The 16,787-nt window shown below is 40.4% G+C and overlaps 1 protein-coding gene across 1 annotated transcript in view; it reads left to right on the top strand.

The window, feature by feature from the left end:
* The window catches only part of NCKAP5 (NCK associated protein 5), a 666,066-nt gene that overhangs the window by 212,885 nt on the left and 436,394 nt on the right, over positions 1 to 16,787 (top strand).

Here is a 16,787-nt window from a genome sequence, read left to right on the forward strand (position 1 = left end):
CTCCACACGGTGAGATAGGAATCGATTATTGTTACATCCTCTGTGTCTCTGTCCTCCTCCGTCTCAGGAGGCCTTCTCCTCCTGCTCTGACCACTCACCAAGATGCTCAGGGAACTCACATTTCCCTTCTTCCTTTTTGAATCCTGTTCACAGTAGAGGACCTGATAATCAAATAAACACTGAGGGATGGAAGACTAGTAAAGCTACTTGTTCTTGGGGTATTTGCATTTTGGCATAGGTTAGTACCCATAGGCCAAAGAAATTAAAGCCTGTTGGCATAACTTTGGGCATCTATAAAGAGATGAAGATGATGCCGGTTGTGTTTTTTTTTTGCATTTCTAGAACCCCTGAAATTATACTCAGGGCACCTGCAAAGCTTCTGTAACAACAAAACCCCAAAATAGAGTATTTTGCATAAGAATTTGAAGCAGGGCTTATGGAATGACATTGCCATCCTCAGCCCATAGCTGTCATGTCAGGGGCCAAGGCGGTTGCATCCTTGTCTTATCTCCCAGCTGTGGGGAAGGGGATAAGGAATCAGGGCTGCACATGCCCAGTACATTCAAGAGAAGTACCTAGAAGTTGCAACACATAGCATCACGTTACACTAGCTTACATCTGGTCATACAGCTACTCATAGCTCCACGAAAGATGGGAGGAAATGTGGCCATGTGTCCTGGTAAACTTGTATTACTTTGGATGAAGAGCAGAACCCAATAGTGGGGGACAAGTAGCAGTCTGCCACACATAACTATTCTATGGAAAGAGCTTACAACTCTGCCTTCAACAAATGGATTTATTAAGATGCTTTTTAGTAAATATGTTGTAAATATTATTTGACTGTATAAGAACAGGGATGGATAACTCTGATGCTTTCTGTGTAGCAAGATGTCTTCATCCTTTATCGTCTTATTGCTGTTGGGTGCCCTCGAGTTGATTCTGACTCACAGCAACTCCATGTGATAGATTAGAACTGCCCCATTAGATTTTCTTGGCTGTAATCTTTACAGAAACAGATTGCCAGGTCTTTCTCCTGCAGAACCATCGGTCCAAACCACCAACTTTTTGGTTAGCAGTCAAGTGCTTAACCATTGTGTCACCAGTGTCATGGAAATTCCCTGACCACCTGGACTCATGCACCCTCCCACCACTTATGCTATTCTAATTTCATTCCCCAAAACTAGGTGGGTTACCCATGGAATATGTTGCTGTTCTTGTTAGCTGCCATTGAGATAACCTGATTTATGGCAACGTTATGTACAACAGAATGAACTGTTGCCTGGTCCTGTGTCATTCTCACAATAGCAGCACGTTCAAGTCCATTGTTGCGGGCATTGTGCCAATCCATCTGACCAAGGGTCTCTCATGTCCTTGTTGGCCCCCTGCTTCACCAAACATCATGTTTTCCTCTAGTGATTGATCCCTTCTGATGACATGTCCAAAGCAAATGAGTTAAACAGTGTTCTGTTGTGATCCATAAAGTTTTCATTGGCTGATTTTTGGAAGTAAAACCCCAGACCTTTCTTTCTAGTCTGCCTCAGTCTGGAACCTCCACTGTAACCTGTCCACCATGGATGACCCTGCTGGCATTTGAAATACTGGTGACATAGCTTCTAGCATCATAGTAACATGCCAGGAACATAAGTCACCTTAATATAAATATAACTATCACACAATAATATTTAAAAAAAGCCCTACCTATCTTTCTTAAAAATCACCTACAATAGAATATTTAAAATTTAAATTAAAATGCCTTGCGGGTTATCAGTAATTTTGTATCAGGTCTGCCAATACTTCTTTAGTTTGAGATTAGATCATATAAAGTTGGTTGCATTTTGTGGCCTGGATAGCCATTTTTATTATAATGGAATTTCAGAAATATTTAGATCAAGTGATGTATGTTAGCATTATACTTTGATAAGATGAGCATGAATTGATAAAGACACTCTGGTGGGTAATTTAGGAGCATCTGTTAAAATGTGCCCTAATCTATGACTGAACAGTTCTACTTAGTACTTACCCTACAGAGAAACTCTATTTCGTATGCACAGGGAAGCATATGAAGGAACATTTAATCAGCTTTATTTATAAGATTGAACCTCGAAAAATTGCTGATATTTGACCAATACTGACTTACAGAAGTGGCAATTTCATGTGGTTCATTTTAGTAGTTGGAAAACACAAGTACTGTTCATGAGGAGTATAGATAAACTGGAACATTAATAATTTTTTTCATAATATCTATTATAATTTATTACTGTATAAAGAACTACCACAAGATTTAGTGGCTTAAATAACACTGTATTAGTATTTCTCACGTGGGCTTGCTGGGCTCAGCTGAGTGGTTCTTCTGTTTTACGTAGAGTCTGTTGGGATTACCTGGAGCTTGTCTAGGGGGCTGGATGGATCTCTCACTCTTTCTCTTTTTCTTTACGTGGTACTTGGATCTCATGTAAAAGCAGAAGCTTCACAGTGTCTCAAGACCTGAGCTCAGAAGTTCTAGAACATCACTTCTACCAAATTTTATTGGTTAAAACAAGACACAAGGCCAGCCCAAATTCAGGGAGATGGGTAAGTTATGGGAAGAATGGCAGGCTCATACAATGGTGAGATGAATTTTTGGCTGCCATCTTTAGAAATAATTTATCACACAGGATATATACTGTGGAGCAGTTAAAATTAATGAATTAATTTACATGTTTACGAGACATGTTCTTTAATAAAAACGAATGGTAGAATGAAACAATCTAACATGTAGTATTACTTTTCCATTCCTGCATAACAAATTACCACTAACTTAGTGACTTAAAAAAAACACCCATTTATTTTCTCACAGTACATGGGTCTAAAGTCTGAGTAGGCTCATCGAGGTTCTCTGCTTAGGGTCTCACAAGGTTGAAACCTAGGTGCCAGTCAGGCTTGAGTCTTATCTGGAGGCTCTGGGGGAGGATGCTGCTTCCAATCTCGTTCAAGTTCTTGGTAGAATCCAGTCTCTGTGGTTGTAAAACTGACGTCTCCATTTCCTTGCTGAGCATCAGCTGGGGCCACTCTTAACTGGTGAGGTCACCTGCCTTCCTTGGCATGTGTTCTGATCCATTTTCAAAGCAGCAATGGCTCATCAAGCTCTTCTCATCTTTGGAATCTCTCAGACTTCCCCATTTGCTACTAGTTGGAGAAGACTCTGCTTTTAAAGGGCTTGTGTAATTTGATTAGGCCCCTCAGGGTCATCGATCTGTCTTGAATAACAGATTAGTAACATTAATTACATTTGCAAAATCAGTTTTTAACATAATCAGGGTATAATATATTCACAGTTCTGGGCATTAGAGTAGGAAATCTAAGTGCAGTGTTTTATGATTCTGCCTACCTCATATATAAACACATAGATAACACCCAAAGCAATTGCAATAAATATATGTGAATGTATATAGAAAGGAGTCCTGGTGGTGTAGTGGTTAAGAGCTTGGCTGTTAACCAAAAGGTCAGCAGTTCAAATCCACCAGCCGCTCCCTGGAAACCCTATGGCACAATTCTCTGACCTGTAGGGTCCCTATGAGTCAGAAATGACTAGATGGCACTTAACAACAACAGCATATGTAGAAAGGTACTTGAAATCATACTGCCAAATTGATGACAATATTTACCTCTGTATAGGTAGACCAGACTTTGGAAGGCAGGTGGTATTTAGCCTTCATAGTAATGTTTTCATTTTTTGAACAAGGAAATTAGATTCCTGAATTCATATAATTAGAAAGTGATAAAAAGTACTAAAATAGAACTGCAGGGGCCAAGCACTCCACCTCCATGGCTCTATATAGAACTAACTGTGCCTACCCCAGTGTACAGGGATGCCCATCTATATTGTGCTCAGCTGTCTCCTACTCTTTGACTGCCCCAGGATTCATAGCCGTATCACTGTGCCAGCCTAATTCATCAAAGCCTTGCCCAGGGCCAATACTCACCAGATTGTGCTTTTGTAGCCACACGGTTGTTAGAATACTGGAATATTTCCATGCTGGTTAGTAAATAGCCAAGCCTCCCAAGTGCCCTGTAGCCAATTGAAATGTGTTTCATTCCCTGTAAGGCTCTGAGCTGCCTGTCCCTCCCTGGGACCCTTGGCCCGCCCTCCCTGTAAACCTGAGACCTTCTGCAGTCTAGCAGCTAAAGGGTTAATGCCTGATACACCAAGGACCTTCCAAGACTGCTGCAGTGCTAAGACCAGTGTCCATTCTGATGGCTCAGCGCCCTTCCACCCTCAGTGATTGTTACATATTGTGTATGTTACTCCTTGCCACCTCTAGGTGGTAGAGGAATGCATTCAGAAGGCAGCATACTTCACATGCATCTGTCCATTCTCCTTCATCCAACAGTAAATGTCTCATGAGCAGGAACCATACTTGTTCTCTCTGCAAACCCTTGCAGTTAAGTAGTACGTGTCCTGCCCAGCCGTGACTCACTAGAACGGAAATCACTGCAGAGACAATGGCATGGCCTCTCCTTTGCCATTTAGAAGGAGGAAAGCCAGCACTGTGTTTCCATTAGAAATAGTTTCCACATTAGTGACAAGAGGTTGGTCACATCATCAGATGTCATGATGTCATATTGTAAAAACCCACGTGGAAAGAAGGGTTTGTTCGCTATCTCCAGGGTGAGTGGCATAATGATTTACTGACCTTGAGCTCCACTCAGAAATCTCTGCCGGGTATCAGGCTTCCGATGTAGAAGTGTGAGGAAGTTCAGGGCACCACAAGTGGTGTACAAGTGCTGCTCTTCCTGAGTGGAATAGTGTTTTATTTAAAGGTAACCCACGGAGACGAAACCCTAAATCTGAGTAGCCTGCTGGGAAAGTCTTCTGTGCACAAACTAAAAGTGTATAGTTTGTCAGGTCTACACCACAGCCACTACGTACTTTTTTTTTTTAATTTAATGAAGTGATAATTTATTTTTAGCCTCTGGATCAGTGGTATGATCCTTGCCTTTCACACTGAAGACCTGGGTTTTGTTCCCAGCTGATAGACCTCGTGTGCAACCACCACCCATCTCTGAGTAGAGGCTTGTGTGTTGCTATGATGCTGAACCGGTTTTAGCTAAGCCTCCAGACTGACAGACGAGGAAGAAAGGTCTGGTGATCTGTTTCCAAAACTCAGCCAGTGAAAGCCCTTTGGTTCACAATGATCTAATCCCAACTGATCATGGGGATGGCATAGGACCAGGGAGTATTTCATTCTGTCGTTCATGGGGTCGCTGTGTGTTGGGGCCAACTCAACAACGTTTAACAACAACAAGGACAATATTAGCAATAGTAATAGCTAATATTTATTTAAGAGTTACCATATACCAGGCACTGTGCTAAGCATTTTACATGCTGCATGTAATTTAATTTTCACAAGAACTCTACCAAGGAAAGAGATTTATTATCTCCATTTTACAGTTGAGGAAATAAAGACATAGACCTCTTAAGTAAGTTGATAAAGGTCATGTAACTAGAAAGAGTCAAGAACTGAAAATCGTGTCCAGCGCCATCTAGCACCTCCGTCTGTCTGTGTAATACTACGTTTCTTAGATCCGCTAGTTTTCTCCTAGACTTGATTCCCTAAATTCCCCTAATTCTGGATTTGCCATCTCATTGACCAATGCCTAGAAATAGTTGAAAGGAATTCTGTTACCAAGGCAAATCCCAGTAAGGTGACTCATAAGAAAAATGGGCAAAACTAAAACATACCAGTAGCTCACTGCCCTGTAGCAGATTGTGGCTAAATACTAAAACTTGTTTTAAAAATAGTTTGTGTTTTTGCCATAGTATATGTGTGTGTGTATTTGTAAGTGTATGTATTCATGTATATGTGTTTATCTATGCATGTATTTATGTACATAAAATCTTATAGCTTCTAGATAAGAAATCTATGTGGGAATTACTAGTTGAGAATCACTCATTTGGTTTACCTGCATTTTTCCATCTTATTTTGATTCTGCCCTGGGAGATCCTCACACAGTCATTTTTAGCCTCTTATATTCTCATTTAAGCTTTATTTCCCACAGCCTATTGAAAAGTGTGTTCTCCAAAGCTTTTTACATGCGAGAGACTGAATGCAAACCCCAGTGGGTTGTGGGGTTTTACGATAAGAGATCTGTTTGCTGTGGTATTTGTCACCACCCTGTTGCACGTTATAACTAAACACTTCACTTATAAGTGAGGCTCGAGTCATTGACGAGAACATCATATACTTCCTCACATCTGCACTTTGGGGGTCTATAACTTATCTTTGCATGTTTTTCCTGCCTTAATTAAGGTGGTTTTCTCTGTATTTTTCACCCTGCACCGGTGAGTCTAGTCTTTTATTATTTGTCAAAATGTTAGGGTTTTGTTGTTGTTTTTTTGGGGGGGGGGTACAGCTTCTACTTCAGTTATTTTATGTTTGTATACTGCTTGTATAAAACCAAAAACCAAACCCAGTGCCATCGAGTCGATTCCGACTCATAGCGACCCTACAGGCCAGAGTAGAACTGCCCCCATAGAGTTTCCAAGGAGTGCCTGGTGGATTCGAACTGCCGACCCTTTGGTTAGCAGCTGTAGCACTTAACCACTATGCCACCAGGGTTTCCCTGCTTGTATGGAACTTAAAACAAAAAAATTTTTTTTTTCTTTTTTTAAATTTAAAATGAGTCATTATAATTAAAAGTAGCTCCTATTATTGTAATGAATAATTTTAGATTTAAAAGAAGATGTAAGCTTCTGCTTATTAATTCATTATGTGTTCTAAGATACCCTTTCTCTGTAATGTTATTTTATTATAAATTACTTTCCTTTTATTTCTCAGTTGTATTACTGTGAGGGTATCATATTGATTTTTTTTTTTTTTCTCGAAATAATCTTGCAGATAAGTTATATTATCTATTTCTTTTCAGGATAGTAAAGGTGGCATTACATAACATTGGCTATAAAATGGAACATTGCATCAGATAAGGTTGAAACCACTACCATAAATAATGCAACACAGTTTAAAAAGTGAGACCACACACTTGCTGAGTAGAAGGCAGAGGCAGAGGTCTCCGGGTGGTCAGAGAAGGAGGTATGGGAAGAAAGCCAAGAGGAGAAGTAAGAGAGGGTGGAGAGAACTTGTCCTGACAGCAGCAGCACCATAGGGCAGAGAGACTTCAAGTTTCATTGAAAAGAGGAAGGTTTGAGAGGAGTTGGGCAGAGAGAGATTGTACTCCCATGTTGAAGGATGAATTAGGCATGACCCAAAAGTAGGAGAATGAGGACCAAATGCTGCAGTTCACAGAAACTGCTACAAGGCTCTACAAAACTGAATGAGGCATGCCTTATCAGCTGATTTAGTGAGTTCGTGTCCCCATGACTCCAAGAGACTGACATAGCTTCCCCAAGGTTACAGAAAAAGGTGGTATAGGATTTAACAACAGGCTTTGTTCAGACCCTGTGCTACCTTTAAAGCAAGAATTGTAATTATCATCATCCAAGGTACTGTATTTAGAATATTAGGAGCTAATACTGAATGCTTTCACGCTGGATCAAAAGCAAGGAGCCAGTAGAAGAAATGAAGTCTTGATAAATACTACAATATGGATGGAGGTGGAAGACATTATGCTGAGTGAAATAAGTTGGTCACAAAAGGGCAAATATTGTATGAGCTCATTTATATAAAAAAGACAAGAAAAGGCGAATGTGTAGAGAACAGAGTTTATTACTGGTTACCAGGGATGGGATGGAGGGGGAAAGAGAAGGCTTAACAGTGATGGAAATATTGCATTGATTAAGGGTAGGGTTGCACAGACGATTATTGTAATTGCTGTCAATCAGTTGTACACCTGTAAAAAGTTGAATTGGCAGAAGTTATGTGATAGATATATTTACAAAAATGACACACACACACAAAAGAGTAGCTGCTGAATTTGCTTATGTACAGCCAACTGCCTCATGGGATTTGGTTCCTTAGTTTGAAGTTTAGGGTCATGGCTTCATGGTATCATAGAACACCCCAGACAATTGTGTTAATGGGGAAGGAACAACTCAGAAAAGGACGGTGAGAATGGTTGCACAACTTCTTTAGTGCTTCTGTTCTACCTCCTATTTCACTGTGCAGTAGCTGGGGTCTTAAAAGCTTCCAAGCCACCAACCAAGGAACAATAATTAGTCTCTTATTTGCCTGAAGCAACAGAGGAAGAAGGAAAGTCAAAAATAGAAGAGGATATGGAATGTGTGGCCAATTGCCTCCATGAACAAATCCCTCCTTTGCCATGACACCAGAAGAGCTGGATGGTGCCCAGCTATCGTTACTGAACATTTTGATCAAAGATTCTATAGAAGAATCCTGGTCAAAAGGGGGAAAATGCAGAACAGAATTTCAAATTCTGATGGTCTCCAGACTCCCTGGAGCCATGAAGGTTGGATGAGTACCTGAAACTATTGTCCTTAGATAATCTTTAAACCTTAAACAAAAAACACCCCCTGAAGTCTTCTTAAAACCCCCCTGAAGTCTTAAAACCAAACAATAGTTTAGCTTAACTAGTAAAAAAAAGTCTGCCTTGAGAATTATACTCTTTTAAGTACTATCTATAGGGGGTCAGGGGAAACCCAGGTGGCGTAGCGGTTAAGTGCTATGGCTGCTAACCAAGAAGTCGGTAGTTTGAATCCGCCACGTGTTCCTTGGAAACTCTATTGGGCAGTTCTGCTCTGTCCTATAGGGTTGCTGTGAGTCAGAATCGACTCGACGGCAGGGAGTTTGGTTTTTGGTTTTTATAGGGGATCAGATTGACAACAGAAACTCAAAAGATTAGATAGGAACCTTAGGGGGCAGTGAGATTGTGTTAGTGGGGAAGGAACAACTCAGAAAAGGAGGGTGAGAACGGCTGTACAACTTGAAGAATGGAATCAATATCACTAAATGGTACATGTAGAAATTCTTGAATTTGTGTACGTTTTGCTGTTTATATCCTCAACAACAACAACATAAAATTATTTTTAATAAAGCAGGGAATCTGCAGTTAACCTGTGAATTGTTGTTGTTGTTGGGTGTCGTCGAGTCAGTTTCGACTCATAGCAACCTTTTGTACAACAGAACAAAATACTGCCCTGATCTGTACCATCCTCACAATCGTTGCTGTGCTTGAGCCCATTGTTGCAGCTACCGTGTCAATCCTCGCTGAGGGTTTTCCTCCTTTTCGCTGACCTTCTACTCTACCAAGCATGGTATTCATCTCCAGGGACTGGTCCCTCCTGATAACATGTCCAAAGTATGTAAGACATAGTCTTGCCATCCGTGCTTCTAAGGAACATTCTGATTGTACTTCCAAGACAGATTTGTTCATTCTTTTGGCAGTCCATGGAATATTTAATATTCTTTGCCAACACCATAATTCAAAGGTGTGAATTCTTCTTCGGTTTTCCTTATTCACCATCCAGCTTTGTTATGCATATGAAGCCATTGAAAACACCATGGCTTGGGTTAGTCGCACTGTAGTTTTCAAGGTGACATCTTTACTTTTCAGTACTTTCAAGAGGTCTTTTGCAGCAGATATGCCCAATGCAAAGTGTCTTTTTGATTTCTCGACTGCTGCTTCCATGAGTGTTGATGGTTGATCCAAGTAAAATGAAGTAAAATGACAACTTCAGTCTTTTCTCTGTTTATCATGATGTTGCTTATTGGCCCAGGTGTGAAGATTTTTGTTTTATATTGAGGCATAATCCATACTGAAGGCTGTGGTCTTTGATCTTCATCAGTAAGTGCTTCAAGTTCTCTTCACTTTCTGCAAGCAAGATTATATCATCTGCATAACGCAGGTTGTTAATAAGTCTTCCTTCAATCCCTGATGCTCCGTTCTTCTTCATAGAGTCCAGCTTCTCGAACTGTTTGCTCAGCGTACAGATTGCATAGGTATGGTGAAAGGATACAACCCTGACGCACACCTTCCCTGACTTTAAACCAATCCGTATCCCCTTGTTCCGTTTGAACAACTGCCTCTTGATCTATGTACAGGTTTCTCACAAGCACAGTGAAGTGTTCTGGAATACCCATTCTTCATAATGTTATCCATAATTTATTATGACCCACACAGTCAAATGCCTTTGCATAGTCAATAAATCACAGGTAAACAACATTCTGGTAGTCTCTGTTTTCAGTCAGGATCCATTGGATATTAGCAATGATATTCCTGGTTCCATGTCCTCTTCTGAATATGATTTGGTGTGTGATACTATTCAATAATTTCCATATTCAGTTGGATCACCTTTCATGGGAATAGGCATAAATATGGATCTCTTCCAGTCAGTTGGCCAGGTAGTTGTCACCCAAATTTCTTGGCATAGGCCGGTGAGCACTTCCAGCACTGCATCCGGTTGTTGAAACTTCTCAACTGGTATTCCGTCATTTCCTGGATCCTTGTTTTTTTGCCAATGCCTTCAGTGCAGATTGGACTTCTTCATTCAGTACCATTGGTTCCTGATCATATGCTAGCCCCTAAAATGGTTGAACATCGACCAATTCTTTTTGGTATAGTGACTGTGGCTAGTATTTTTTCTTCAGTTCTTTGAGTTTGAGAAATACCGAGCGTGTCCTTCCCTTTTGGCTTTCTGTCTCCAGGTCTTTGTACATACCATTATAGTATCTTACTTAGCCTTCTCGAGCTGCCTTTTGAAATCTTCTGTTCAGCTCTTTTACTTCATCATTTCTTCCTTTTGCTTTAGCTACTCGATGTTCAAGAGCAAGTTTCAGAGCCTCTTCTGACATCCATTTTGGTCTTTCCTTCCCATCTTTTTAATGACCTCTTGCTTTCTTCACATATGATGTCTTTGATGTCATTCCACAACTTGCCTGGTCTTCGGTTATTAGTGCTCAACATGTCGAATCTATCCTGGAGATGGAGATTAGGGAAGAAAAACAAAGAAATGGCAGGACTTTCACACAAACAAATGAACAGAGCTGGGAGTTTGATAGTGAGAAGAGAATGAACAGGAGGTGTGTTTGAGGCAGATTATGGACAGAAAAAGATACAGCTCTTCTAACACTTAGCCCAATTCATGAGCATGCATTTATTTGTTTGTTAAACTCAGTGGCCTCTCTCCCACTGGACTGACAGATCCATGAGGAAAAGGACTGTGTCTGTTTTATTACAAATATGTTCCAACAGCATGGTGCCTGGAAGAGAGTAGTGGTTCAATACGGATTTGTTGACTGAAAGAAAGAAGGAATGACATGGCGAGGAACGCTTGAACATCTATATCAAGTATCAGTGCACTACCTTTCTGAGTTCTAATGGTCTTCTCTTGCTGTAAGAATTATTAATACGGAAAATAATGAGATTAGTTCTGGTGGTGCAGTATTTTCATTGTAAAATGTTTGTGAAGCTATTAGCAGCAGAGATGTGCATCAAGCCCCACAGTCAAAATAAATGGCTAGCACACTCCAAGCCATAAATGTTTTGGGGGAATTGCCAAGCAAAATATTTGTGTAGCAGAGCCTACGTCCTGCTAGAATACAGATTGAATCATTAAGAAGGAACACATTTTATCCACTTATCAGTGTTTGCATACAGTGAAGTCCATTAATTGAACGAGTATGGAGAACACTGATACACCATCTCACTCCATCAAAGGGTTATTTCTCTGTCTTTATCAATAAATTCTGTGTTTAATCCAGAAGATTGATTGAAAGAAGAAACAGCAATTATTTTGGACTGTTCCCTTTGGTCTTTGCATTACTTTGTCACTGGATTTGTAAAGTTCGCTAGTAAGTCGGTTTAGTTATAGAATGCTCCAGGGGGTCACACATTAGGTCTAAACTCATTTACAAGAGGAAATGAAAGTAAATAGGTAAGAAGGTTCCAGCATTCTCTCTCGATATCAGAAGGAAAACCAAATGGAACTGGGCATCAGATAAAATAGTAGTTTGTTCATTCTGGCTTTTAATTAAACTCAGATTAATAGGTCTCAAGATGTTGTGTTTTAACAAGTTTTGTATCTGGGAACTCTCCTTGATTCTACCTGTTAACACTCTCTACTCTTGAAAGTCACTCTCCAGAATTTTTTTTAACCCATTCAAGTGATGTCCACATGGTGATATTGTTATTTTATGAATGAATGACTATGTCATAGATGATGTATGGTAACACACAATGTTTCCTCTAGAATTTTCTCAGAGCTCCTTCTTACTCAAATGCTTAACCGTTCAACAGCTCCAGCTGCCTCTTTCTTCTTCAGTAATCGTTATCCAGACTGGTGCAAATATGAAAGCTTGGCAGTCATATTCTTACATCGTTGTAAAACACTTGTGATCTTACTAGTCAAGATCACAGGTGTTTTATAATGACGTAAGGAGTTATCTCTGTGGGATCAAATTGACAATGGCAGCTTGGTAGGTTGGATGGGTAGTTTAGGGGGCAGTGAGTTTAAGATAAAAGTAGTGGAAAAGGATAGCAGGATGGTAGCACAACTTGAAGAATGTAACCAGTGTCACTGAATTGTACATGTAGAAATTATTGTGATGGTGTGTCTTTAGCTGTGTATGCTTTCACTAAATGAACAAAAACAAAGAATGACAACAATAACAACAAAAAACTCGTGCTCTCACTGCTATTTTTGAAGAAATTTAAGCAGAAAAGTGTCAATGAATTCTAAATTATTTTAATATGGTATTTCACTTGGCTTCAGAAGGAAAACAGACCTGGGCAATTTGTTCAGACACTCCCTTCACTAGAATGCAAGCTTTCCAAGCACTGAGAATTTATCTTGTCCACAACTATCTCCTGCTGTGGGGGCAGCACCTGCCGTGGAGTGGGTTCAGTAAGTAGTGAAGAACGTCCAAAAAGAACTTCAGTAGACCTGGTAGTATAGCTCCTACAACTCGCAGATGAAGACCTTGATCCAGAGCTGTAAAGTGATTGATCCAAGGTCACACAGATATGGCAACGCTCTAACCAGAAACTGCTGAGATAAGAAGGTTCTGGTAGCAGGTGTTGGTCTTTCAATCTCTTAGAAATTTGTGTGCTTTGTGGTTGGTTCTTACCTGTGGAAAGCCCAATCAAGCATATGTTGGGGCACATATTGCCAGTAGTACTCCTGACTTCTTTCACCCTCCCTCACCTACTTTTCCCCAGGCGAGGGGGTAACATCTGGTTCTGATTCTCATTTAGAGTCTGTCTTCTCTAGTTCTCCTTCTGTTGTGCAGGAGGGGTCCTGCCTCAGTAGGGGAGGCCTTTAGTTGTCCAGGGAGGGGCAGTGTGTCTGAATGAATGATGAAGTAGTTAGTGAGCTTGTTTGCCTAAGGTCCTAAGGCACATGCCAATAACATCATGATCAGTAACAAAGGTCATATTTGAGTCTGCGTTTTCCTGACGTGTCTCTTTCAGCTGATTCCGAGACCAGACAAGAAGGAAAAGGTGATGTCTCTTGGTACCGCCTAAAACTTTAATACTATGACAAAAAGTTCAACTCCCCCAAACGAGTCAATCCTTTCACCTAGAGGTAAACACTGAAAAAATAATTGTGTGTGTGTGTATATGTGTTTGTGTGCATGGATGCATCTGATTCAGTGTTAAAAAATTGTAATCACGCTGATAATAAAGTTTCTCTTTCTGTGTTTTTTAAAAATTTTATTTAGAATACTGAAACATTGAGAGGCGACCTAGACCGTTGCTGCTTTGCAATGCTCTGTTAAATGCTGCAATGTCTCTAAAATTTGGCTGAAGGTAGTAGGTTCCTGATGCCCATTAATAAAAGGTCACACTTTAGGGACTTCTACTCAGGATTATTTTGTCGTACTCCACCCTTGTGAAGGTAGTATCATTCTGAATGCTCTCAGGTCCTATGCTGTTATCCAGTCCAGGAGATAGCAAACTACAGTTTGCAGGGCAAATCTCCCCCATCTTATCTGCCCATGTATGGCCAAATAGCTAAGAATAATTTTTATGTTTTTAAAGGTATATTTAAAAAAAAAAAGGATATGTGACAGAGACCTTATGTGGCCCACAAAGCCTAAAATATTTACTATCTGGTCATTTACGTAAAATTTTGTCAAATCCTATAATCAGCCAAGATTATATATGACTTTATTATGAATATTTAAAATTATTCCTTCACTTCAGAAGGAGATGAGGGATAGCCAGGTGAAAAATGCTTTGAAACTTGTGAGTCGTGTATCACGTAAGCATGTGGGACACCATGTACTGATGCTTAGTTCAGTGGATGTGGTCATAGGTTTCTGGAAAGAGATTGCTTCCAGGAGTGGACAATTTTATTTCCTCAGTTGAAGGGCAGGAGTGAAACTGAGTTTTCAGAGCCCAGTTTCCGAGGCAGACACCGTATAGAAGTGTCCAAGGTTGGTGTGATGAGGGAAGGGAACTACTGTCAGAGACTAGTAAGAACATTTGGCCAACCATGTACATATGGTGTCTCATTTCTTCTTCCTTTTTTTTAAACCATTTTTTAAATTTTGTGTATATATATATGTGTATATATATATATATATGGAAACCCTGGTGGCATAGGGGTTTAGTGCTACGGCTGCTAACCAAAGAGTCAGCAGTTCAAATCCTCCAGGCACTCTTTGGAAGCTCTATGGGGCAGTTCTACTGTGTCTTATAGGGTTGCTATGAGTCAGAATCAACTCGACAGCACTGGGTTTGGTTTGGTTTATATTATATATATATATAATATATATATATAAAAAACAAAAGATTTGCTAATTCAACCATTTTTACGTGCATAATTCTGTGACATTGATTAAGCTCGTTCTGTCATGAAACCATTACCACTGCCCTTCTTCAAATTATTCCATCACCATTAACAGAAACTCAGTGCCCCCTAAGCAATGAAAGCAACCCCACAAAGTGTGTTATTTGCATTCTACAGGTGAGGAAATCAAGATTCTGAGTGTTGAAGCAACCTGCCACAGATCCCACAGCTAAGTGAAGAGAAACCAGATTTGAAAACAAATTATCTGGTCCTAACTCTCCGTGAGGTTTTGCCCATACCATGCACACATTTTGTACCCATGATGCCATTACACTAAATGTTGATGGCAGTTCCAAGGTGAAACTGTCCACCATTCATTCAAATACCTTTCTTTTCCTTTAGTGCATTCCCAACCACGTGCCTGCTTCCCTTGCCTTCCTTTGCCTTAGCAGCCCCCCTGAGTGACATGCTAGTTCCCAAATGCACTGCATTCTTTCAAGCCTCCATGAATTATGCAATGCTGCTCCCTGTGCTAGGGATGACCTTCCTATTTTCTATGCTCAGAAACTTCTATTTATCCTTCACATTCCCGGTCAAATGTTGTCCTCCAGATAGTCAGGATCCACCGAATGCACTAGAATTGTTTTTACATATTTCTGGAAGCCAGAACAAAGTCCTTTTGCCTTTCTTTCTCCATTGATGATGAGCCCCTAAGAACCAAGGTCAAGGATTAGTGCTGTGTTCCCAGCACTTAAAACAAATCCTGACATATAGTGAAATTTACTTAGATTTTAGTGACTCTATTATGAATGAATGAGGGAAGGCATGAATATAAACAAAAGGATGAACAAATGAATGAAGGAATGAATAGTAACAGTTGCTTTCTCACTGGGATACAGTGTGTGCATGTTGTACTCCCTGCAGAATTCTGTCTCCTCTTATCCATTAGAACCTACCGCTACGCCGTTAACTTCCTATTCAGTAAGGTACTGTGACCCATGCCAACCCATTTCTGAAGCTTATAAATACTTTGTGATCCGTCCTAGTTCCTGTAGGGCATTAACTACCAAACCAAAACCAAACCCGTTGCCATCAAGTCAATTCTGACTCATAGTGACCCTATAGGACACAGTAGAACTACCCCATAGGGCTTCCAAGGAGGAGCTGGTAGATTCAAACTACCAGCCTTTTGGTTAGCAGCAAAGCTTTAACCACTGCACCACCAGAGCTCTGGGCTTAAGTACAGGGACCCTAATTAAGTGGTAGTTTGCCTCGGCATCAGGCTTACATCAACTGTTAAAACTCAACCTCACTGCCATTGTGTCAATTCTGACTCATAGCGACCCTGTATTTTGGTAATATCACCAGTGTTTGCTGCTGTATTAATATCTTCCTCCTCAGTCTCTGGCATATCCTAGGTTACTCTAGTCCCATTGATGCCCGTGCGTTGTATGGCTTCACACTAGGCAAGCCTATGAGTGGGCCTAACCTTTAAGGAAGACATGTAGCTAATAGTTGCAAATCCAATGCCTTGTTCCCCAAAATACCTAAGGTACTTTTAGGTTGGTGTGGATCTTTTTGTCCTTTCTACTATGCAGGTGCCCATAAAAGAAAGTCCTTGTACTCCTCTCATAGGTGGATCTGAGAAAGTATTAAATATAAATGTTAAAATATTGTTGAGTAGTTTTAATACTACTTACAGAGAGTAACACCAAGGCACAGAAATATAAAGGGTTTTCTGAAGCAAGGCCTCAAGACACTCTGTTTTCCTGACCACACAGTTACCTCAGCATTCAGCCTGGTTCTCTTCTGCCTTTCCCGGCTCCAGGGGAGGAACAATGGCCCCAAAGCAGGGTGCGGCATCTGTGTGGTAACTCAGTGTAGCCAAGCCCATATAAAAATGGCATCGTTTTAACTTTTCATAAACTATAATCCCTAATGGCTCCCAAAGCACCAACTGTTTTCTCTGTACTGCATATCATGCATCTTTAACTGTTCGTAATTACACAATTAGATAGTAGGCTATTGGGACTAACGGGAGGCATTAGCTCAGAATGTCTTGATTTCCATAACGTGGCACCAGCAAGGGATCTGGACTGAA

The sequence above is a fragment of the Loxodonta africana genome, chromosome 6, assembly GCF_030014295.1.
Source record: "Loxodonta africana isolate mLoxAfr1 chromosome 6, mLoxAfr1.hap2, whole genome shotgun sequence".
NCBI classification, from domain to species: Eukaryota; Metazoa; Chordata; class Mammalia; order Proboscidea; family Elephantidae; genus Loxodonta; species Loxodonta africana.